At 40.7% G+C, this 25,208-nt stretch overlaps 1 long non-coding RNA gene across 1 annotated transcript; it reads right to left on the minus strand.

Moving 5' to 3' along the window:
* Positions 1 to 1,642: 1,642 nt before the first annotated feature.
* Positions 1,643 to 9,610, minus strand: LOC122492413. Its single transcript, XR_006299611.1, has 3 exons — positions 9,518 to 9,610; positions 9,223 to 9,397; positions 1,643 to 2,332 (listed from the first exon to the last, which is right to left on the minus strand). It is a non-coding gene; the product is annotated as an uncharacterized LOC122492413 (long non-coding RNA).
* Between the last annotated feature and the right edge of the window lie 15,598 nt (positions 9,611 to 25,208).

Here is a 25,208-nt window from a genome sequence, read left to right on the forward strand (position 1 = left end):
ACTGAATAAGAGTGATAGGAAGAGACAAGGAGATCAGAAAAGGCCTCTTGTCTCATTCATTCATTCATTAAATGTTAATTGGGCACCTAGTAGAACCAGGCTCTGTTCTGGGCCCTGGGGATGCAGCAATGAACAAAGCACACAAATTTTATGCCCTCATTGAGTTTATATTCTGCTTAGAGAAAGTATCAATAAACAAGGCAAATAAAATGTGTGCTAAGAAAAAAACCAAAGTCTGAAGAGATAGGGGATAGGGCTTTGGGAAGTTGAGATTTTAGCTCTGCTCTTTGAGCAGAGACTTGAAGCGAGGGAGTGAACTGCACGAATACCTGGGAGTAGAATGTGCCAGACAGAATAGCCAGTACAAAGATCCTGAGGTGGTGCCCAAGCTCAGCATGTTGGAAGAAGAACAGAGAGGCCGGTGTGGCTGCAGCAGACTGAGGGCAAGAAAGTGGGCTCCAGTATAGTGTTCAGCAAAGTGAGGCTCCCCAACCTGTGTCCCAAAGACCTCTGTGCTTTCTTCTGTTCCTCTGGCCATCACTGTCCTGGAGTGTTTACACATGTGTCTCTGTGTCACAGAAAGAGATATCTTTTTACCCTCTGAATCCTCAGCACTTGGCACATTTAGATGAAAAGTGAAATGAGTAAATGACATCTGGCCTTTTTTCCTGCTTCAAATTTTTAATCTATTTTTTTATGAGAAAAATCCTTCTCGGCAACCCACCTAAAAATCTCACTATACAGAGAAGCTTCAATTTCAGTCTCCCTCCCTGCAAGGAAAGGCCCCTCCTTAAAGAAAGAAACCTGGTAAGAGATAAACTAAGTCTTAACTGCCCTACTGCAGCAGTAGGGAATAATACATACAGGAGATTCTGAAACAGTGTATCATTAGAAAACTTGGTGCACAATTAAAAATTTTTGTTAATATTTTTATTTATTTTTGAGAGAGTGGGAGACAGAACACAAACTGAGGAGGGGAAGAAAGAGAGGGAGACACAGACTCCGGAGCAGGCTCCACGCTCTGAGCTGTCAGCACAGGGCCTGAGGTGGGGTTCATACTCATGAACCACGAGATCATGACCTGAGCTGAAGTCAGACGCTCAACCAACTGAGCCACCCAGCTGCCCCTGGCACAATTTTTACTGCTTATGGGTTGGGCTTGGAGTTCTTAATGTGGGATATGAGAAGAGGGTGAGTCTTTGGGTTCGTTGTGTTTCTTAAGATGAGGGATGATGCCAACAAAGTGAGCAAAGAAGGAAGAGTTCTAAGAGTCACAGAATTCTGCAGTTGTGATAGCATACCTGATGGGTGTGGGTATGCTGGTTCTCATCCTTCTTACAAGGTAATTGACCCCCAATTGCTTTAGATTTTTCTCATCTCTGTTTAGTATTCCTTTAGGCAGAGCCACTGAGAGCGGTGCAGAGAAGTCTCAGAAATTCTCTTCAAGCTCTCAGCGCAGGGTTCTGAGATGGACACAGACCTGGTAGAAATGTAAAGACCTGCATTTCCTACATGATGGCAATGCCATGCCAAGACTTCTGGGAGATGTAAACAGAGCCACACACAACTGCCTCTTGACAGTTTTCCATGAGAAAGATTGTGTTCCGCTGACGCAGCCTCAGAGACAAAAGAGAACAAGGCATAGAGAAAAAGACTGGTTTGTTTTTTTATTCTGAAATAATTTTAGACTTACAGAGGAGCTGCAAAAAGTAGTTCAGAGAATTCAATTATATCCTTCATCCAGCCTAACATTAACAATTAATACAACCATCACACAATTATCAAAACTAGGAAATTCACATTGGTGTTAACATTTCATGTTCGTATTGGTATCACATCATTAACTGAAGTACAGACCTTATTTGAAGGAAATTTCTTTTCAAGGCAGATTTTAGCCTCCCTCTGATAAGTGTTAAACTCTGGTAACAGCAAAATTCAGTATCATAGTAAAGTTGTATCACCAAACAAACTGTTGCTCTATAACAAACTACTAGAAATGTAGTAAATTAAAACAACAGTTCTTTATTGTTATACCCCATGATTCTCTGGAGAAGAAATTTGAACAAGATGTAATGGGGACAGCATCCCTCTGCTCCATGATTTCAGACTCTCAGCTGTAAGACTCAAATGGCAGGGGCTGAAGCAAATGGGGACTGTCTGGGGATCAGCTTCTCTATTTCCACATGGCTAGCTTGGGCTTCCTCACAACATGGTGGTCTTGGGGTAGTGGAGCTTCTTTCATGGTGGCTCAGGACACAAAGTAAGGAAACAAACCCAACAGTCCTCTTAGAAGTTGGGCTCGGGACAGGCACAGCGTCACTTCTGCCATAGTCTGTGGGTCAAAGCAAACAAAGTGAACCTGGATTCAAGTGGAGTGTAGATACTTCCCCTCATGATCAGAGGAGTGTCAAAGAATTTGCTGTCAATTTTCCTGTAGTATCAGCTAATTTCATGTTTCGGAGAGGAGCAAGTTACCCTAAAGCAAATTCCCTTTGTTCTGATAAGAGTCACTTGGGAAGCCTTTACCCCTTACTCTGTAGGGAGAAGAAATGTAAAGGTCTTTGTTCTTCCACATGGTTTAGCAAAATCTATCCTACTGTTGATAACCAGAACTCTGAAGGACCAGGCAAATCTATATAATGGATGGTAGTGATTCTGATCAAAGTCTATGGACAGAAAAAGACACTAAGACCATCTATAGATGAAAGGATAAAGAAGATGTGGTATGTATACACAATGGAGTATGAGTCATAAAAAAATGAATAAAATCTTGCCATTTGTAACAACATAGATGGACCTAGAGGATATTATGATAAGTGAAATAAGTCAGAAAGAGAAAGACAAATACCATATGATTTTACTTATGTATGGAATCTAAAAAACAAATGAACAAATGACAAAAATAAAAACAGACTCATAAATACAAAGAACCAACTTGATTGCCAGAGGTGGGGACGAGGAGGTGAGCAAAATAGCTGAAAGGGATAAAGAGGTACAAATAAAATAAGTCACGGGGATGATAAGTACAACATAAGGAATATAGTCAGTAATAGAATAACTTTGGTAACAGGTTGTACCTACACTTATCATGGTAAGCACTTCATAATGTTTATAATTGTTAAATCATGCTGTACACCTGAAACTAATATTATATGTGAAACATATAATCAAATAAATAATTTTAATTAAAAATAAAAAATAGATGTGCCTGGGTGGCTCAGTCAGATTAAGCGCCTGACTCGATTTCAGCTTAGGTCGTGATATCATGGTTCATGGGTTTGAGCCCCATGTTTAGGATTCTTTCTCTCTTCACCCCACACTTCACTCTCAAAAATACATAAATAAAACCTTAAGCAAATAAACAAACTAGGAAAAGAAAAGAACACTACGATCCCTAGGGACAAACTAACTGATAGGAAGAGCAGGCCATACATGATCCTATAGGTTTCGGGGAAAGAGGTGGTTCTGGCAGCCCCTCTGGACCCAGCCATCCTGGCTAACAGCTTTGCTCTGAAAATAAAAGGTTAACCATGTGCTTGTGACACAGAGAAGGCACTGTCCTGGCCTGTGTGGTATCTGCACTAGTAAGAGAACCAAGGCAGCAATAGACAAGGACCCACCAGGGACAGAAGCAATGGACAGACTACCAAGTTTCTTTCTATTAGAGATTAGAAGTAAGATTTACTCCTCAGAGTTGCTGGACAGTTCTGGGGAAGGGAGAACAGTGGACTTCCTGCTCACAAGAGCCATATGGGGCACATGGTCTCTATCACAACTACTCAACCATGTATGCAGGGCAGCATGAAAGCAGCCACAGAAAATACATAAATGAATGTGTTCCAATAAAATTTTATTTATGGACGCTGAAATACAAATTTTATATAGTTTTCACATGTTGCAAAATATTATTCTTTTTAATTTTTCTCATTTAGGCATGTAAAAACCATTCTTAGTTCACAAGCCATATAAAAATGAGGAGTGGACCAGATTTGGCCTCTGGGTCAGTTTACCAACCCCTGAGTGATAGCAATAACTTACTATTCATTTGGATTTTGTTTTTTTACTTAACAGAGTGTTAAGCAGTATATTATTAACTGATTCAAGAAGTTAAAAGGTAGATAATTCCTGGGTTCAAAAACATGAGGATTCAGCCTCTGCATCACTCAGTGCAGCCTTTACAACTGGGGTCATAGGTCAAGGAGACTGCTGTCGCTCCAGACGTCACTCCTTACCAGTGGCTCTCAAATGTCAGCATGTATCAGAATCATCTGAGGGAATTGTTAAAACACTGTAGCTGGGTCCCACCTTCAGAATTTCTGTTTTAGTAGTCTGGGATGGGACCTGAGAAGTGATTTTTTTTTCATATTCAGGCTAAGATTTATTACAGCAAAAGGAGACAAAGCAAAATTAACAAAGAGGAAAGATACATGGGGTAAAGTCTAGAGGAAATCACATGCAAGCTTCCAAGAGCTGTCCCGTTGGAGTCACACAGGATGCATTCAGTTCCTCCAGCAATGAGTCATGATAATGCATTTTCTAAAATGGTGTCTACCAGAGAAACTCATTAGAGACTCAGTGCCCAGGGTTTTTCATTGAAGGATAGTCACATAAGCATTCTCTCTGCCTAGCGTGTACCAAAATTCCAGAAACAGGGGTTTAATATAAATGACATTATTTACAGTTTAGGCACAATGGACCATCTTGAGCAGGGGGTGACAGAAGCCTTCCTGAAATCCAGTTTTCAGACATCAGCAAGGACCATCCTTGCAAGCAAGACTTTCTCCCATCCAGGTACTAACCAGGCCCGACCCTGCTTAGCTTCTGAGATCAGACGAGATCGGGCGCGTTCAGGGTGGTATGGCCATAGACTGAAGCAAGACTTTCTAAGAAAACCAGTCATCAAACCTGTTGTGTTACCTTTTGAGAATTTATATTTTTAACAAGTTTCCAAGTGGTACTAATGTCACTGTTTGGGGACCACACTTTGAGAACTACTGGTTCATTATAAGACCACAGTCAGGAAGCTGGTCGGTGCAGGGCCAGGGCTTTTTCCTAGTGGCTTTTCACTTCTTACAGGGGAGTGATATCTTTCTCAAAGGAGGGAAATCTTCTCTTTATGTTCACTGGCTCACTTCAAAACTAATCACTGGCTTTGGCAACCATGAGTTATTCCTTGAAGCTGGACAAATGGCAGTCCAACCAAAATTAAATTTCTGTCACAGAATCAATACATAGGGTTTCTAGCCCCAACACTTTGCCAGCTATGTCTTCTCTCTTTAACCTCACAACATGTGAGGTAAGTAAAAGCAGGAATCTTTAGGTTGAGAGACGTTTCCAGTGCCAGCTGTGATCACCTGAGATGTGGCAAAGTACTCTTCCCTGATTTCATCACTCCTTGAAGTCGGCTGGCCTTGTTGTACCACCTAGGGTAGAAGGGGGAGGAGATCAGCTCTGAACATTGTGAGCAATTTGATCAGCCTTTCTTTAATATTTTGTCTGAAAGGACCTGATTTAATTATGGAGCTTTTAACCAGGTGTTATTTTCTAGAAAGTTTTCTGTGAACACATAGGCAAAGTTACATATTTGATCTCTCCAAATATTAAAATTGGAATCAGTCCAGTCCAAGAACCTCAGCTTCCAAATAAGAGAGAATCTTTAGTGACATAGTATCTCGTTCTGGTATTTTTATTTTTCTTCAACAGGCTCTAAGTGATTCACTAACATTTTTGTTAATATTCTTCATATCCGGAATCCTGGGTGGCTCAGTCAGTTAAGCATCCGACTTCAGCTCAGGTCATGATCTCACAGTTTGTGAGTTTGAGCCCTGCTTTCGAGCCCCAGAATCCTCTGTCTCCCTCTCTTTGCTCCTCCCCACTCACATTCTCATTCGCTCTCTCTCAAAAATAAATAAAAACAAAAAACAAAATATTTTTCATATCCTCTCTCAGTTGCATTATATTGAGTCTAGTATGATTGGGTAATTTCCTCAAGGCCACACAATGAATCAAGAGTCATGAAGTGTTAAGAACGGTGACCCAAGAAATATTCTATAGGGAATAAATTGTGTCATTACCCGAAGAATCTCAAGTTCACTTTCCTAGGAATATCCACTCTATAAATTAAGAATCAATACCACAGTAGCTCTAGCCTTTATGCTGTGATTCTCAATGTGAACTGAACTTCAAAGAAATAACCCAGAAATAGTATAAAACCCTAGGAAGGCCGACCCTACTAAATTACCTTGGCTGCCCTTGCAGTCTCATTCTCTTGGCCTCCTTGAACTTGAAGACAAACATTATCCTTATCTCTAGTAAACTAGACTTGGGAAGATGAATTTTAAAATGTCAAAGATTATGCTATGATTTCTGTCAAAGACAAAGAGATTAAAGAAATAGCCTGCAAGGAAGGTAATGATGACTGCTCAAATTTTGAAAAATAGTTCTGGCTGTACTGTATTATAATACAACAGGTACAAATTAATCCCTGACACCTCTGGAAAAGAGGAAGACTATATGGTCACACACTCAGATAAAGGTTTAGATACCTGGGAAGATGCTTTGGTTACTAAAGATGTACCTCTTTTCAAGGATAATCTGAGTATTCCTTTAAAACTCTAGCTTAGAACAAGATATCACAATGATCAATTTAGAGGTGTAAGCAAGAATAAGGATACAATTTGCTTTTCTTCTACTTGAACTTCCAACTATACAACTGAAGGCTGGGTTGGTGTTCACTCTGTCCTCACAGTGATGTAGCCAACTCATTTCATCAAAGGAATTCTTCTAATACAGAGAAACTTTTCTCGAAGGTAGGAAGTTGCATCTGCTAAGGAAAACCTGCTTCAATACCCCAAGACCCTAAACCCATTATTTTTTCAGTGAAAACTGAGATCTTTCTGATGTCGCCTCAGCAGAAGGACCCAAAGTTAAAATTATGGTAAAGTGAGGTCACAGGCCTGGCTGTGACCTAAGCCATGCTGACAAATACATGGTAACATGCTGTGGGTGCTCTCCTAAAATTTATCCATTGTAGACACTGCTGACTGACCAAGGAAACTCACAGTCCTTTTCAACACAAGTCTCTAGACATGAATGTGCTGTTGAGTTTTGTAGCCACTAGCTACATGTGGCCATTGAGCACTTGGAATGTGGCTAGTCTGCCCTTGCATGTGCTTACATGTAAAAAAAAAACCACCACATTTTGAAAACTTCATTAAAAATATATAAGATATTTAATAATTTTATATATTGAAGACTTCAGATATATTGAGTTGAAACACACACACACACACACAGATAATTGATTAATCCTAACTGTATCTATCTTTTTAAAAAATATGACTTCTAGGAAATTTAAAATTGCATTTGAGAAATAAACCCTCAGCCTTATGGTCAAAAGATCTTTGAAAAGGGTACTAAGGCTGTACAGTGGGGAAAAGGATAATCTTTTTAACAAATGGTGCTGGGAAAACTGAATAGCCACATGTAGAAGAATGAAATTGGACCCTTACCTTACACCTATCCAAAAACTAACTCAAAATGGAGTAAAGACATAAATATAAGACCTGAAACTGTAAAACTCCTAGAAGAAAACAGAGGGGAAAAGAGCTTCACGACACTGGATTTTCCAATGATTTCTTTGATATGGTACCAAAAGTACAGGCACCAAAAGCAAAAATAGGCAAATGAGACTGCATAAAACTTAAAATTTTCTGCAAAGCAAAAAAATAGAGTTAAAAGGCAACCTATAGAATGAGAGAAAATATTTGCAGGTTATATATCTGAAAAATGTTTAATGTCTAGAATATATAAAAAAACCTGTGCAAGTCAACACCACAAAACAAATAGTCCAATTAAGAAATGGGCAAAGGACTTGATTAGATATTTCTCTAAAGAAGACATGCAAATGGCCAACAAGCATGTAACAGATGCTTAACTTCTCTAATCATCAGGGAAATATGGATCAAAACCACAGTGAGATATCACCTCACACTAGTTAGGGTGGCTACTATCAAAAAAACCCCCCAAAACATAAAATAACAAATATTAAAGATGATCTGGAGAAATTAGAACCCTTGTGCACTCTTAGCGGGACTATGAAATAGTATACACACAGTGGAAAACAATATGGAAGTTAAATTAAAAATAGAATTACCATATGATCCCGTAATTGTACTTCTGGGTATATATCCAAAAGAATTGAAAGCAGGATCTTGAAGAAATATTTGCATACCGATGTTCCCTGCAGCATTATTCACAACAGCCAACATGTGGAAGCAACCCAAATGTTTATCCAGGGATGAATGGATAAAGAAAATGTGTCATATACATTAAAATAGAATAATATGCAGCTCTAAAAAAGAAGGAAACCTGTCACACACTACAACACACATAGACATTGAAGACATTATGCTAAGTGAAATAAGCCAGTCACAAAGGGACAAATACTCCACTCATGGGAAGTATCTGCAATAGTCAAAAATCATAGAATCAGAAAGTGGAAAAGAGGCTGCTGAGGACTAGAGGAGGGGCAACAGGGAAATACTGTTTAATGGGCATAAGTTTCAGTTTTTCAAGATGAAGTTCTAGAGAACCATTGCATAACAAGGTGCATATAATTAACCCTGCTGTGCACTTAAAATGGTTAAGATGGTACATTTTATGTCATGTGTTTTTAGTACATTTTTTTAAATTACCAATGTGGCTCACTTTTATGTCTCCCATATTTCTATCAGACAGCACTGCTCCAGATAGTCACTGCCTGTCACTCCGAGTTGGCACACAAGACAAAACCTATTGGCCATGACAGGCCTGAGCAATAGTGTCATGTTTTCCCATATATGGAGCTAAATTGAGATTTTCCACTTTTTAAAGAATATTTATTAGAGTGGTTGGTTGCAAAGCATTTTTAAAATCTAAAATTGAAGGGTAATACCTATACATAGTTATGTATGATGTGTAATAATATATATCATATATATCAAATAACTAATTTGGGGATCAAATTATAGATTATGAGGACAATAAAAGGGATTTTAAGGACAGTTTGGGAGAGACCTCATACTTTCTCAACTAGAGAGCTTGCGCCCTGACAGTGAGAAGCATTCCTAAAGTCACAAAGAGCTCTTGGAACCCACAATCCACCCCCACCCCACTTCTCCCCACCGCAGCCCCAGCAGTGCCTCATTGGTCTGACTCATTCTAATTCCTCATGTTACTTACAGACTGTGACCAGGTGGTTTCGTGACATCCTGTGCTTTTCCCAACTTACAGCCAGAAGTCCTTCCCCGGTCTTTGTTTAATCTTCCTGCTTCCCTTTCATTCTCTGCTTTCTTCCCAAGGACCAGAACACAGATGCCGTTTCTCTCTCTCACCATCTCTTTACCCTTCTCTTCCCCTGGTCAGAGCAAGAGAATGAAGTTCACATTGGTGTGTCCCTCTCCAGGCTCAGAATGTGAACCACCAGGACCGATTTCCCATTGCACGTTTTCCTGCAAGTAAGCCATCCTAAACTCACCTTAAACAAAAGGAGAAATACACATCTCATTCCATTGCTTCTATCCAGATCAGTTTCTACCCTGGAAACTAAGGATGGCTGCAGTGTTTCCAGTGGTTCCCTTGGCAACAACTCGGTTTAAAACTTTCTCCAAACACAAACTTCTTTCTATTAAAGAAGAAAGGACACTATTAAAGTGTCCATTTCTACTAGGAAGAAATTTTATAGTTACATTTTAAACTGTTTATAACAGGTCTGTGCCCCCTTTGTTTTGTTTTGTGGTTGTGTTGTTGTTGTTTTTTAAGTTGGTTTCATTTCATTTATTTTTTCAAGACCTGGACACCTGAAGATCTGTATTCCTTAGAGGAATAAAGACATTTCTCTCACCTTGTTTTCCTTTGGACTAATTATCTAGGAGGTTCCCTCTCTGTGCTGAAGAAGGCTCGATAGGTTTGGCAGGAGACACTTGTGACAGTGTCATCTGGGGCTCAGAAATGGAGTTAGGAGTAAGGGGCAAATTTTTTTTTAAAGGAACAAAGCTTAGGTATTTTTTAAGATGCTGATTTAGTGGGTTATTGAAAATGCTGCCCACATAGCCTTTTAACCCTCAAAGATATCAGATAACTTTTTTCTTGCAGTGAGATGAAGTGGCTGTCATTATCTCCGAAGGTCTGTATCATATTGGAATCTGTCAGTGCAGGTCAGGGAGTCTGCGGTGCTCTGGGCCCAGCTCGGGGACTGAATTACATTTCCCCGGCACAATGGCTGCAGAATGGGTGGGTGCTTTGTCATTTAAACTGCATAAAGAGGCAGAAATTGATTTTTATTGTGGATCTTCATATCTAATAAAGCTCCAAGGGGCTCTTTTCTTCTCCGATTGAATAGCCATTGAATGCTTTCAATCTAGTTCTGTGTTTCATGCCTAAACTGAATAGCGGGAAGGCAGAAAATAGATGGGGGAAAAGAGGCCAAGTCACTTTCCAGATTGAAAAGGATATGGCAGAGAAATAAATAAAAAAAAATAAAATAAAATAAGACTATTTGGAAAAGCATTTAAGTGGAAAGGGGAACTTTCTTGATGCTCTGGGGGGAAAATTGCTTTCTGAGGTGTGTATGTGTGCGTGTGAGCGTGTGTGTGTCTGTATACACATGCACACACGTGCAAATCCACTCGTAGGTGTGTGTGGGCAACTGGAGTACGTTATGTGCACTGCAAAAATCTATTTATGGTCAACTGGCCCGGGGCCAAAGTGCTAATCACAAACTTACCTCTCAAAGCCCACCCCTCCCCGCACTCTCTGTCTTCAAGGCTCTGACCCAAAGAAATTTCAGCTAGAAGAAGCTCCTGGAGTGGAGGCTCTGGGTTGGGGTGGGGAGGAATGTGCTGTTCCTTTTGCAGAGGCCCTGGAAGATCCTGGGCCCCAGATTCTTGTCCAACACATGCAGAAGTCCAGTAACCTCTCAATTTAATAATGCAGAAGAGAATTACAATTCTTCTGGATACCTCCACCTGCTAAATCCTGACTTCCCTCCCTTGAATGGGGTTTCCTAGTTATCAGGGCTTTTGAATTTTTTCATCCCAGTCAATCTTCTAAAAGCAGCATTGAATCTTAAGAGCTCTATGAATGCCTGTGCTTTCAACCACAGACCCCGGATGTCCAGCTCACCACATGTATAACTCAACACCTCCCCTATACACAGCCCTACACTAATGATAGAACCCTCTCTGGTGTGGACATCCAGACTTTTCAGCATTTGTCTCCCCAGTATCCAGTTTACCTTCTTCTGGCAATAGCCCTCAATATTCACTCAGAAATCCTCCTCCCCCTCTCTCAGGCCAGTGATCTGAATGGGATCCTCCCCTGTCTCCAACTCTTAGCAAATTAGTCATTTTCCTTTGGCCGCCTTGACTGGTCCAGGGAAGGCAAGGGACCTAAACTCATCAGAATAATACTTGCAAGAACTAGGAGAAAAAGAGACTCTTTTATCCTGGTTTGGAACCTGGAAGACTAGGAGGCTGGAGCTGCTGCCACCAATTGGACCCCCTCCCGAGGAAGCTTCCTTGAGAATGGAACCATTACACAGAGCAGAGAAGACCCTGGCCAAGAGCTGGAGCAAAATCAGGAATCCTTGGATCCAGCTGTACCTAAAGCTAGATCTCTCTCTAAACTTCCTATTTAAATAAGGTGATATGTTCCCTTTGCACTCAATTCAGTTTGCTTTAGGTTTTGCCCCTTGCAAAGAAAACAGACTTTACTTATATATTCGATAACTATTATTTGTAAAAAGATTTTTAAGATTCAGTTCAGAAAGTCCTTTTCACATACACAAGCTCATTTCATATAATCACATAAACACCTTCATGAGGTATAATCTTTATATATCATAAGCCTCAAAAAAAATCTTTTTTCAGATAAAAATGCCACATTTCAGAAATGATGAAACTAAGATCTAGGGAGAGTGACCTCCCAAACCGGAGCACCAAAACTCAACATTTAAAAAATCAGAATCAGTCCCCCCTCAAACTGGTTCTTGCTCCTATGAGCTCCGTCTCAGATTGGCATGTCCATCCACCGAAGGGACTGAAGCAACACTCCTTCCTTTGCACATCCAACAGTTCACCAAATTCCTGGGTTCCACCTCCTTACAGTCCTGGAATCTGTCCTTCCCCTCTGTTTTCACCATCACACAGATGCTCTCCTGCTTCTTCAAATTCCATGCTGACCCACGAACTGCTGCCCTCTCTCTGCCTCACTTCACCCTGGTCCATGCTTCTCACCTATTGGAGGAAGGTTTCTGCAAGTGAACCCTAGTCAGGTGTTCCTGCACTTAAAATTCTTCCCTGGCATTCTAGCAGGTTTAGGATTTATTTAAAACTCACTCCCTGGTACAATGTTTTTCTAACTATTTTGCTTAGTTTCACATCCTGACCCAGCACGCATACATGTGTATGTGCACATGTGCGTGTGTGTGTGCGTGCGCGCGCGTGCACACACACACACACACACACAGAGTCATTGAAACAAAGTGTTCAATGTTATACCCCTTCCTATGTGAGATATTTTCTTATATTGTCCATTTTATTAGATTCTGCTCTATTCCCTACTTTTCTTTAAAATATTGGATGTGACTATCTCAGTCCAGGGTTCTTAACACAGGGTCAATGGGTATTTCCATGGGCTGTAAATATATTTCAGAGGGTTTGTAAATTTTGATGGAACAACTTACATATTCACTTTCACTAGCTGAAACTTAAATTTAATGTCTCCTTCTATTATTAATGTAAACAACAAACTCCAGTAGTATCAGCAGTACCTGTGACTTTCTCACCCATAGAACACAAAGATATTTAGACCATTGAGTATATCCTGAGATAGTGTTCATGCCTATCACTTCTTAAGCCTTATGCCCCAATCTTCCCAGAGAATTCTTCCTTCCCTCTTTACCTATTGCATTTCCCCTTGGCCTTGTTCTATCCCAGCCTCCATGTTCTGTGTATTTCTGGACTGTGACATATCTGTATGCACACGCAGACTCACACACAAACACATGATGAAGATCATACATATATGTAAGTTTTGAGCACATCATCATATACATGCATTCATATTTTCAAGGTCACATATGCACACTCATTCACACATAGCCACACACCCAGTAGTAAGTGTCAGTACATATCCATAAATACATCCAAACTTAAATATACATACAATTTCCTAGATGTGCTTCTTGAGAAAGAATCCTCAGCTAGTTCTCTCCTTGACATGCTCCAGGGACTTGGATCCTTCCCAAAGTCATTTCTCCTTTGAGGCCTTGTTAGGGGTCAAGAGCCTCAATAATGAATGATCCAGAGAGATATATGATAAGGTCAGAGGGAAGGGACCTTAGTCCCAAACAGTCAGATCAGCTGAACCAACTCTCATTTTTTTTAAATTTTTAATGTTTTTATTTATTTTTGAGAAAGAGAGAGACAGAGTATGAGCAGGAGGGGGGCAGAAAGAGATTGAGACACAGAATCTGAAGCAGGCTTCAGGCTCTGAGCTGTCAGCACAGAGCCTGATGAGGGGCTTGAACCCACAAACTGTGAGATCATGACCTGAGCTGAAATAGGGTGCTTAACCGACTGAGCTACCCAGGTGTCCCCCAACTCTCATTTTTAATGCTCAGTTCTAATTTACTATAACTCTTATGTTATAGACATCTTTGTAAATAATCTTAATTTTTTGGAACAAGGTGGGTTGTAAACATGTACAGTTTACTAAGTCATTAACCCTTTTGGAACATGGACTATTTTTAGAATCTAATGAAAGTTATTAACTGTCTCCTCAAGAAAAAAAAAGAAAAAAGAAAATCCTCTCAGTCATGTAAGATTTTGCATGCAATTTCAGGGTGTTCTGAACCTCCTAAAGCTATACCTCAATTCTAGGAAATTATTTTCCACATCATGTCAAGATTTGTGGATTTGACATTCATGAATAGGAAAGCTGGCATTCCCAAAGATCCATGGCATCTAGTCAAATCTGAGATACTCTCTGTATCAGTGCATGCTGTTCTGTGTATCTATGGCCTTGCCAGTTATATATGCCTAGACTTGTAAAGATCACAAAAACAAATGCCCACAGTGTCCAGGCAAGTGCCATAAATGAATGAGGCATACTGACAAAGGGTGTAGCCCTTGTGGTCTCTTGTTTCTCCTAAGAGAGACATAGGAACAAAAAAGAGTCAATTTCCTCTTTGTAAGATGAAGAACAGCACAAGCGGAATAAGCAATGAACGGCAGGGATGGTCACCCTCTGTGAAGAGTGGTACCTAAGTATGGTGTGGCAGGTGGTGAGCGGTGTGTGCACCCACCTAACCTAATGGGAATGGCTGTCCCGAGGATTGTCACAGGTGGAATGGATTCCAGAGTCACGGCACCTCTCAAATTTTCCACAAGCCAGGAATATGGCAGTGATGTGAAGTGTACTCTTTCCTGCCCAGCAATGTATGAGCTAAGTCTTTGCTGAGCAAAGAAAACATACATGTAAGCTGGATCCCACCTATGGACGGCTGGGGGCAGTGATTTCTCTGGACCCTTTTCACCTCGAATCAGTCCCAAGGGAAGAGAGGGTCCAGGCACATCCCTGAAAAGGAGGGGCTATGTACAACAGTCTGAAGCAAGGCTAACACAAACATGCACAAGTTTGCACAGAAAGTGTGTTCAGAAAGTGATTCGTTCTTACAGACTGGTGCTACTCATGTGTCCCCTCCCAAAGGTTCAGGGAAGTAGGGACACCTTGTACCCTGACTGTGCCATCTTAGCACACCAGCAGCCCCACTTCTAGAAATGAGAAAAGAGGCAGCCACCTATGGCATCCCCTGGAGCACAGACTGGTTAGAGACCCAGGCTCAGCACAGTCTGATGGGGGTGTTCCCTTCAGGGTTTCACAGATTCCCCAGGTATGTGATGCACTGTTTGGCTGAGTCCTACGTGCAGAGCTGATGGGTCAGGACAGCTCTTTCTCCTTGAGTTGCATAGCTGATGCAGCTATCCCTTAGGGAGAATCTGGGCTAGCACAGCTGTGTCTGAGCTCGACACACACTACATGCATCTCAACAAACTCACGGTTACCCTCAAGACCAGCACTCTTTGGGGTCATCATTTTTATTGGATTAGCCTATTAGGTAAACATGGAAACGATTATCTTAAACCACTCTCTTCTCTCTTCCCATCCTTCTTTGTGTTTTCCAGCAGTCACATTATCATTGGGACTCTTAATTTCCCTGAACCCTTTATTCAAAAGTGCAGGGAATTTAAAATATACCTCATCTGTGTGTGTGTTTTTAAAACCATAAAATATATGTAATAGAAGTTGAAGATAATTGCAAACTATTCTTGATTTTACTAGTGTTTTATTAACAAATCTGCCTTAATCCAGGATTAAAACTGAGTGAGATTAGAGGATTTCTCTCATCTGCAGCTTGGAGCAAGAGACTCGGTAATAGATGTGCCTCCTTGCTTGCCATAAAGCTGTCCTATTATAGTCACAGCAGTGCTCAGTGCAAACTGGGACCCTCCTGCCCCTATGATGTGCAGTGACAGGCAAGAGGAACACCCAGCCTGGTTAAAGACCTGTGCCCCTCAAAAAGGTGTCAGGATGAAGTCCACATTGTCTTAACACCTATGTTGTAAGTTGCTTTTTCCTACCATATGGACCCTTCCTCTGAATTTAACATTTAATTTCAGCATTTACATCACAGGGCATGTTATTCCAGGAAAACAGTCAATGAGTATAAAGTATAAAGCACCCTCTGCAGGGTAAGACTTGTTTGCTGCATTGATTAGAGCACCATTAACAAGGCGAAGGTCACAGGACCTCCTTTCTCATGGGAGCCATTCAGTTTCCTTCTACGCGAAGGTGTCAGGCTTACCCATAGTCAGGACCAGCTGCTGCTGTGAAAATGTCATCATCCAAAGGAGGTAAGGACTCAGAGGGCTTCGCTTGTAGGCAGTGGGTACTGGTTATATATCCATAGGCATGGGATGTCACTTTATCTATTGAAAGTCACCATTGCAGGAAGTAGGTCATGCCAATCAGAGGTAATTGAAGATAAAGCAGGTCTCAGTCATCTCAGAACCCAATGACTATGCACATAGTTTCTTTCCTCTCATCTCAATCTGAATCTTTTTGGGAAGATGCATCCTTCCTTTTGTTCATTTAAACCACCCATGTAACCTCCTCTGTCACTTTTGATGTTGTGTTTTCTGTTTTAATGTCAATGACTACTAGTAGGTGAATGGTGTGTATGCACATGTGTGCACAGGTTTATTTAACAGGCAGGTCTGTGTGTAACTCATTCTTTCTCCCCTGCCCCCAAGGGGAACCTAGGAATATTTCCACCATCCAGTAGTTTACCCAAATAGGCACACTGGCTGTCACTTTCTCTACTACTTTCTGTTCTCAGTCCTTTATATACAGTTGATCTCAAAATCTTGTCAAATGTCCCATTAAAAAGTCTCCCAACTCTCTCTTCTTTTCCCTTTCCACTATTCCATTTCAGACCACAGCCATGTCTCTCCCAAATATTCCCAACAGTTTCCTATTGGTCTCCTTGTGTATTTTGTTATTTAAAAAATGTATTTAATGTTTATTCATTTTTGAGAGAGAGAGAGGCAGACAGAGAGAGAGGGAGACACAGAATCTGAAGCAGGCTCCAGGCTCTGAACTGTCAGCACAGAGCCCGATGAGGGGCTCAAACTCACGAACTGTGAGATCATGAAGTTACACACTCAACCAATGGAGCCACCCAGGTGCCCCTGGTCTCCCTACTTCGAAATGTCCCCACCTCAGGGCACTTGGGTGGCTCAGTCGGTTAAGTGTCAGGCTTCAGCTCATGATTTCATGGTTCCAGGAGTTCGGGCCCTGTGTTGGGCTCTGTGCTTCAGATTCTGTGACTCCCTCTCTCCCTGCCCCTCCCCTGCTTGCACTCTTTCTTTTTCTCTCAAAATTAAATAAACATAAAAAAAATATATATGAAATGCCCCCTCCTCTGTCTACTCTCACTATTGCATCCTCACTGATCTACCGAAACGTAAAACACTGCTGCTTTCTTACACAAAAGCCTTCAGCAGCCGCCACTGCCCTCAGAAGAGAATCTGAATTCCTCAGCATGGAACATAAGAACCATTGAGATCTGGCCGTTGCCACCACACTGGCCTCTGCTCCTGCTTCCCCATGACCAAGCATTCTGTGCTCAGTCATATCAGACAATTTGCCATTCTCAGAACATCCCAAGATCTCTCAAGTCTCCAGAAGGTTACATGTATGTCCTCATCTAAAGGGACCCTTCCTGTCTTGTCCACAGAGTGGACTTCTAATCCTCCTCTGAGACCTCTCTCCATGACCTAAGAAGAGACAGCCAGGCCTGCCTCTCTGAGGCATGGGTTATAGCGTTTACAAGCCTGCCACCCGGACTCAACCAGAAGACTAGGATCCACTCATGTCTGCATTTCCAATTACCACTAGCACGTGGTAAGGACTCATTCACTCACTCTCTAATTATTTATTATCTCTACCATGTGCTAGCAACCATTGGAGAAGCCATTAATACAGTATCAATGAAAGAGAGGTCTGGTCCCCATTGTGGTACTAAATCATGGGTAAGTGATTTTTAAATGAATAAGGATATGTGTGTTTTGTCTGTGTAGTGAGTGAGAGTTAAACTTTAGATAGAAGAGAAATAGCAATCACCAAGAAAGAAAACAAAGGGGGTCACCTGGGTGGCTTAGTTGGTTAAGCATCAGACTCTTGACTTGGCTTAGGTCATGATCTCACAGTTCATGGGATCAAGCCCCATGTCTGGTTCTGAGCTGACAGAACAGAGCCTGTTTAGGATTCTTTCTCTCTCCCTCTCTGCCCTTCTCCTTCTCATACATGTGCGCGCTCTCTCTCTCTCTCTCTCAAAATAAATAAATAAACATTTTTAAAAAAGAAGAAAGAAAGAAAATAAAGTTTCCATTTCCAATGCCCTGATTTTCAGCTTATAATTTAGCAGGTGAAATATCCTTTAATGAAAAGGAATTTATTCATTTTTAATGAGGACCTCTGGTTTATAGAATAAAAATAGTAATAATAATGAGGAGGATAGTAACTGACAGTTTTGGAATATTTATTAGGTTCTAGGCCCCATTCTTTACATGTATCAGTTCATTCTTTCCTTACATCTGTCTCAGGAGGTAGGTATTATTATTATCCTCATTTTTTTCTACTTTTCTAAAAAGTGTAATTCCAGTGTGGCTTACATATTGTTATGTTAGTTTCAGGTGTACAATACAGTGATCCAGTAGCCCCATGTATTACTCAGTGCTCATCAAGATTAGTGCATTTTTAATTCCCATCACCTGTTTCACCCATCATCCCACCCACCTCGCTTCTGGTAATGATCAGTTTGTTGTCTGTAGTTCAGAGTCTGTGTTTGGTTTGTCTCTCTTTTTTCTTTGTATGTTTTGTTTCTTAAATTCCACATATGAGTGAAATCATATGGTATTTGTCCTTCTCTGAATTATTTCACTTAGCATAATACACTCTAACTCCACCCATGTTGTTGTAAATGGCAAGATTTCATTCTTTTTGATGGCAGAGTAGTATTCCATTGTGTATATACAACAAATGTCAGTGGACATTTGGGCTCTCTCTACAGTTTGGCTATTGTTGATAATGCTGTTATAAACAATGCTATAAATACAAATCTGTATTTTTGTATCCTTTGGATAAATGCCTAGTAGTGCAATTACTGGATACAGTATTTCCATTTTTAACTTTTTGAGGAACCTCCATACTGTTCTCTTGAGTTTTTGATTGTCGCCATTATGACAGTTGTGAGGTAATAGCTCATTGTGTGTGTGTTTTAAAATTTAATTCCGTATAGTTAACATACAGTGTTATATTAGTTTCAGGGTACAATACAGTGATTCATCAATTCCCTATGTCACCCAGTGCTCATCACCACAAGTGCACTCCTTAATACTCATCACCTATTTTACCCATCCTCCTTCCCACCTCCCCTCTGGTAACCAAGAGTTTGTTCTCTATAGTTAACAATCTGTTCCTCTTTCTCTTTTTCTTTGCTCTTTTGTTTCTTAAATTCCACATACGAGGGAGGAATATATGGTATTTGTCTTTCTCCGACTAACTTATTTTGCTTAGCATTATACTCCTGGCTCCATCCATGTAGTTGCAAATGGCAAGATTTCCTTCTTTATTATGCCTTAATAATACTGCATTGTATGTATGTGTGTGTGTGTGTGTGTGTGTGTGTGTGTGTGTGTGTGTATATATATACACCACCTCTTCTTTGTCCATTCATCTATCAATGGACCCTTGGGCAGCTTCTGTAATTTGGCTATTGTAAATAATGCTGCTATAAACATAGGGGTGATTGTATCCCTTTGATTTAGTGTTTTTTGTATTTTGGAAGCAAATACCCAGTGAGGCCATTACTGGATGGTAGAGCAGTTCTATTTTTAACTTTTTGAGGAATCTCCATACTGTTTTCCACAGCGGCTACACCAGTTTGATTTCCCACTAACAGTACAAGAGGATTCCTCTTTCTCCACATCCTCACCAACACTTGTTTCTTATGTTTTTTATTTTAGCCATTCTGACAGGTGTGAGGTGATATCTCATTGTATTTCTAATTTGCATTTCCCTAATGATAAGTAATGAGCATCTTTTCATGTGTCTGTTGGACATCTGGATATCTTCTTTGGAGAAATGTCCATTCATGTCTTCTGCCCATTTTTAAATTGGATTCTTTGTTTTGGGGGTGTTGAGTTGTATAAGTTCTTCATATATTTTGGAGACTAACCCTTTATTGGATATATCATTTGCAAATATCTTCTCTCATCCTATAGATTGCCATTTAGTTTTGTTGTTTTTTCCTTTGCTGTGCAGAAGATTTTTTTGTTGATGTAATCCCAATAGTTTATTTTTGCCTTTATTTCCGATGCCTCAGGAGACCTATCTAGAAAAACACTGCCATGGCTAATGTTAGAGACATTACTGCCTGTGCTCTCTTTTGGTATTTTTATGGTTTTAGGTCTCACATTTAGGGTTTAATCCATTTTGTTTTTTGTGTTTAGTGGACAAAAGTGGTCCTATTTCATTCTTTTGCATATAGCTATCCAGTTTTCTCAAAGCCATTTGTTGAAGAGACTGTATTTTTCTTCTTATTCTTGCTTCCTTTGTTGAAGATTAATTGACCATATAATCATGGGTTTATTTCTGGCATCTCTCTGCTGTTCCATTGCTCTATGCATCTATTTTTGTGCCAGTACCATACTATTTTGATTACTACAAATTTGTAATATAACTTGAAGTCTGGGATTGTGATACCTCTAGTTTTGTTCTTCTTTTTCAAGATTGCTTTAGCTATTTGGGGTCTTTTGTGGCTCCATAAAATTTGGGGGATTATTCTAATTCTGTGGAAAATGTGGTTGGTATTTTGATAGAGATTGCATTAAATGTGCAGATTACTTTGGGTAGTATAGATATTTTAACAATATTTATTCTTCCTTTCCATGAGCATGGAATGTCTTTCCATTTCATTGTGTCATCTTCAATTTCTTTCATAAATATTTTATACTTTTCAGGGTACAGGTCTTTCACCTTAACCTCTTAGTTAAGTTTATTCCTAGGTATTTTATTATTTTTGGTGCAATTTTAAATGGGATTCTTTTACTTTTAAAAAAATTGTTTATTTTGAGAGAGGGAGAGTAGGGAGAGAGGGACAGAGAGAGAGGGAGAGTAGGGAGAGAGGGATTCCCCAAGCAGGCTCTACGCTGCCAAGACAAAACCCAATGAGAGGCTCGATCTCACAAACCATGAGATCATGACCTGAGCCAATAGCAGAAGTCAGACACTTAACCAACTGAGACACCAAGGTGCCCCTGAATGGGATTATTTTCTTAATTTCTCTTTCTGCTGCTTCATTTTTAGTGTATAGAATGCAATAAATTTCTGTACATTAATTTTGTATCCTGAAACCTTACTGAATTCATTTATTCTAGTAGTTTGGGGGTAGAGTCTTTAGGGTTATCTATTAATAGTATCATGTCATGTGCAAATAGTGAAAGCTTTACTTCTTCCTTACCAATTTGGATGCCTTTAATGTCTTTTTGTTTTATTACTGCTGTGGCTAGGACTTCCAATACTATGTTAAATAGAAGTGGTAAGAGTGGATATATTTGTCTTGTTCCTGACCTTAGGGGAAAAACTCTCCATTTTCTCCCACTGAGTATGATTTTAGCTTCTGAGTTTTTCATATAATGCTTTTATTATGTTGAGGTACATTCCATCTAAGCCTACTTTGTTGAGAGTTTTTATCATGAATGGATGTTGTACTTTGTCAAATGTTTTTTCTGCATCTATTGAGATGATCATACGTTTTGTTATTCTTTTTCTTGTTGATGTGATGTGTCACATTGATTGATTTGTGAATATGGAACATGGCTTGCATCCTTGGAATAAATCCCATTTGATCATGGTGAATGATTTTTTAATGTGTTGTTGGATTCAGTTTGCTAATGTTTGGCTGAGGATTTTTGCATCTATATTCATCAGAAATACTAGCCTGTAGTTCTCTCTCTCTCTCTCTCTCTCTCTTTTTGTGGTGTCTTTACCTGCTTTTGGTATTCGGGTAATGATGGCCTTATAGAATGAATTTGGAAGTTTTCCTTTCTCTTCTGTTTTTTGGAATACTGCGAGAAGAATACGTATTGACTCTTGTTTAAATGTTTGGTAGAATTCACCGTGAAGCCTTCTGCTCCTGGACTTTTGTTTGTTGGGAGCTTTGGATTGATTTTGCTGGGGTGCTCTCTGTGCCTCCTGGATCTGAATATGAGATTCCTTCCTCAAATTAAGCAAGTTTTCAGCTATTAATTCTTCAAATGAATTTTCTGTCCCTTTATCTCTTCTTCTGGGATCCCTTAATGCAAAAGTTATTATGCTTGATGGAGTCACTGAGTTCCCTAAAATTATTATTATTTTGCATAATTTTTTTTTCTCTCACCTACTCAGCTTGATTACTTTCCATTACTCTGTCTTCCAGGTCACTAATTCATTCCTCTGCTTCCTCTAGTCAGCTATTTATTCCATATGGTGTATTTAATTTCATTTATTATGTACTACATCTCTGACTTTTTTATCCCTTTGTTAAGGGTCTCACTGATGTCCTCTACTCTTTTCTCAATTCCAGTGAGTATCTATATGATCATTACTTTAAATTCTCTATCAGGCATATTACTTCTATCTGTTTCACTTAGGTCTCTTGCTGTGATTTTGTCCTGTTTCTTTATTTGGACTCTATTCCTGTCTCCTCATTTTGTCTAACTCTCTCTCCCTCTCTCTCTCTGCCCCTCCCCTACTCTGTGTGTTTCTTTGTGTTAGGAAAGTCATCTATGACTCTGCTCTTGAAAATAGTGGCCTTGTGAAGAAGAGGTCCTGTAGTGCCCTGTAGTGCAGTGTCCCCTGTTCACCAGAACTTGGTACTTCAAGGGTGTTGCCCATGTGTGTTGTATGTACCCTGTTGTTTTTTCCTTCAGGCCAGTCATCTGCAATGGCTCTCTTTACCTGTTGTGGGGCAGTGTTTGGTCCTTGTTGTGTTAGTGGATCAGTCTAGGCCACCTGAGGCTTCAGTTTAGTAAGACCAGGCATTTGTGAAAGATGCAGTAGCACCAAACTGCTGGGTGCTTTCCCTCTGTTGTCCCCTGAGAAGCTTTTGTTCTTGTGAAGACGAGCTGTCTGCTCCCAGGCCACCGTCTGACTGGTATATGTGATTTTTATCCCCTCAGCCCAGCATAGAAGTTACTTTGGAGTATTGCTGGCCCCTGTCAGGCCTGCTTGCACATTGCCAGCATTGTGGCCCCAGTTTGAATGAGCTCTGGCCAAGAGCATACTAAAGGGGACATGGTGCCACCACAGGGACCAGGCCAGCCAGGTTGGGTGGGGCACACAGTTTTTTGTTTTGTTTTGTTTTGTTTAATTTTTTTTCAACGTTTTTTATTTACTTTTGGGACAGAGAGAGACAGAGCATGAATGGGGGAGGGGCAGAGAGAGAGGGAGACACAGAATCTGAAACAGGCTCCAGGCTCTGAGCCGTCAGCCCAGAGCCTGACGCGGGGCTCGAACTCACGGACTGCGAAATCGTGACCTGGCTGAAGTCGGACGCTTAACCGACTGCGCCACCCAGGCGCCCCAACACACAGTTTTAATAAGACATGTGTCAGCCTTCCATGGGGCCTGCCACCACCACCAATGGGACTGAGGCCCCACAAAGCCTACAGGTTTGGAGATGCATTGTTGGCAAGGTTTACGCCAGTCTTCTAGGAGAGGGGACCCTCAGTTCAGGACTGAGGCAAGTGTGACTGGAGGGGGTGGATCCCTGAAGCCCAGGGGGCAGGGCTTGGTGTTAGCAACTTAGTAGCGAATATTGGCACAGAGCTGGTTCCTACAGGTGGCTACGTGTCTAGAATGGGGGATGGGGCTGGGAAATGGTATTCCTCGAGAAGTCTCCCAAAGATCTCTGCCCTATCAGCACATGGTCTGAGATTAGTAAATAACTCTCTCTCCTGTATGCCCCAGGCATTTTTCAAACTGCTGCCTCTGTGCTATAACTTCACCAGGCTGTTGTGCTGTCTCTTTAAGTGTGGGGACTCAGTTTCTTCTCCAGGCTCTCCCAGAGCTCTCCCACTAATTTTTAAAGTTCCAGGCTTTAAGTCCCACTGGTTGTAAGAACTCAGAAAATTCAGCCCCTCTAGTTTTCAAAGCCAGATGTTATGGGAATTCATCTTCCTTACATGGGCTCCCCAGTGTGAGGGTCTATTTCTCTATCATCTCTGAACCCACAGCTTCCTCTCTCCTATAGACAGTCTGCAGTCCTTTTAGCTCCCCACCATGTCTCTGTCCTTCCTACCATTTTCAATGTGGTCTCTTCTCTACCGTTAGTTGTGGAGTTTGTTCTGCCAGGTGTCAGGTCATTTTCTGAATTATTTACACTGATGTGAGTGTTATCTAGTTGTATCTGTGGATGAGGTGAGCTTAGGGTCCTCCTACTCTGCCATCTCCCCAGCTTCTTCAATTATCCCCATTTCAGAGGAAAGGAAACCAAGACACTGAAATATTTAGTAACTTAATTGCAGCCTCACAGGTAATAAGCACGGGAGCTGGGTATGTGCTCCAGCAGGCTAACTCTGCGACCCACGTCGTGCTCCATCACTTTACTACTGTGGATGGCGTAGCGACTTGCACATGCAGTATTGAGAGGGTGTGATCTGTGATACATTTAAGCCTGCATAATAAAGAGCTACCTGAATTTTAAAATAGACAAACATTTTTTTAAGTGTCTGTAAAACCACAGGGATAGAAAGCAAATCAGTAGTTTCCATATTGAAGGGGAGGGAAGGTATGACCACAAAGGGCCACACAGGGGCATTTTGACTGTGTATTACTGGGGTGATGGGTGCATTTGTCAGAACTTATAAAACTGTGTATCACGAAACATGAACTTCACTGTGTGCTAATTAAAACAAAATAAACGACCTGTTGGGGGATCCTAGGGTAGAATGCCAACTGAGACAAAGGAATCTAACTGTGTGATCAGTGTTTGGCACTAGTTCACTAAAGGAGGTGGAGTAAAAAGGAGCTGACATAAGTGGCTTCAGAAATGGTGTCTGGACTGGATACTAAGGCTAGAGACAAAAACATAAAGTGCATAAACCTTGTACTCCAGTTGATAATTTATTTCTCATAGGTATATAGGTTAGCAGTCATGAAAATACATGTATTCTAGTAATGAACAAATAAAGAAAGTCATTGCCAACAATAGGAGCCAGTTTCCTCACTGTCATGGAAAGGAGTCATGGATAAGCAAGAAGGGAGGGCTAGAATAGATCCTGTGGTACTGGGTTAGAGGCAGAGATACTAGTGTGAACTCTTGTTTATTCTGAGAGAGATTAGTATACATACATATATTTCTTACTGTCCAACTACTAGGTCTGGGAGGGAAAAAAAATGAGTAAACGAAGGAGTCATGTCAAAAGGACCAAAAAGCCAACAAGAAAGAGCTCCCAATGGCCACACCTGGAGCAACAAGCTTTACTTGTTACCCTGAGCAACAAAATTAATTACAGTAATATTGGATTACAACCCAAAGAATGAAATAATCTATGACTCCA

Source organism: Prionailurus bengalensis, chromosome C2, assembly GCF_016509475.1.
Source record: "Prionailurus bengalensis isolate Pbe53 chromosome C2, Fcat_Pben_1.1_paternal_pri, whole genome shotgun sequence".
NCBI classification, from domain to species: domain Eukaryota; kingdom Metazoa; phylum Chordata; class Mammalia; order Carnivora; family Felidae; genus Prionailurus; species Prionailurus bengalensis.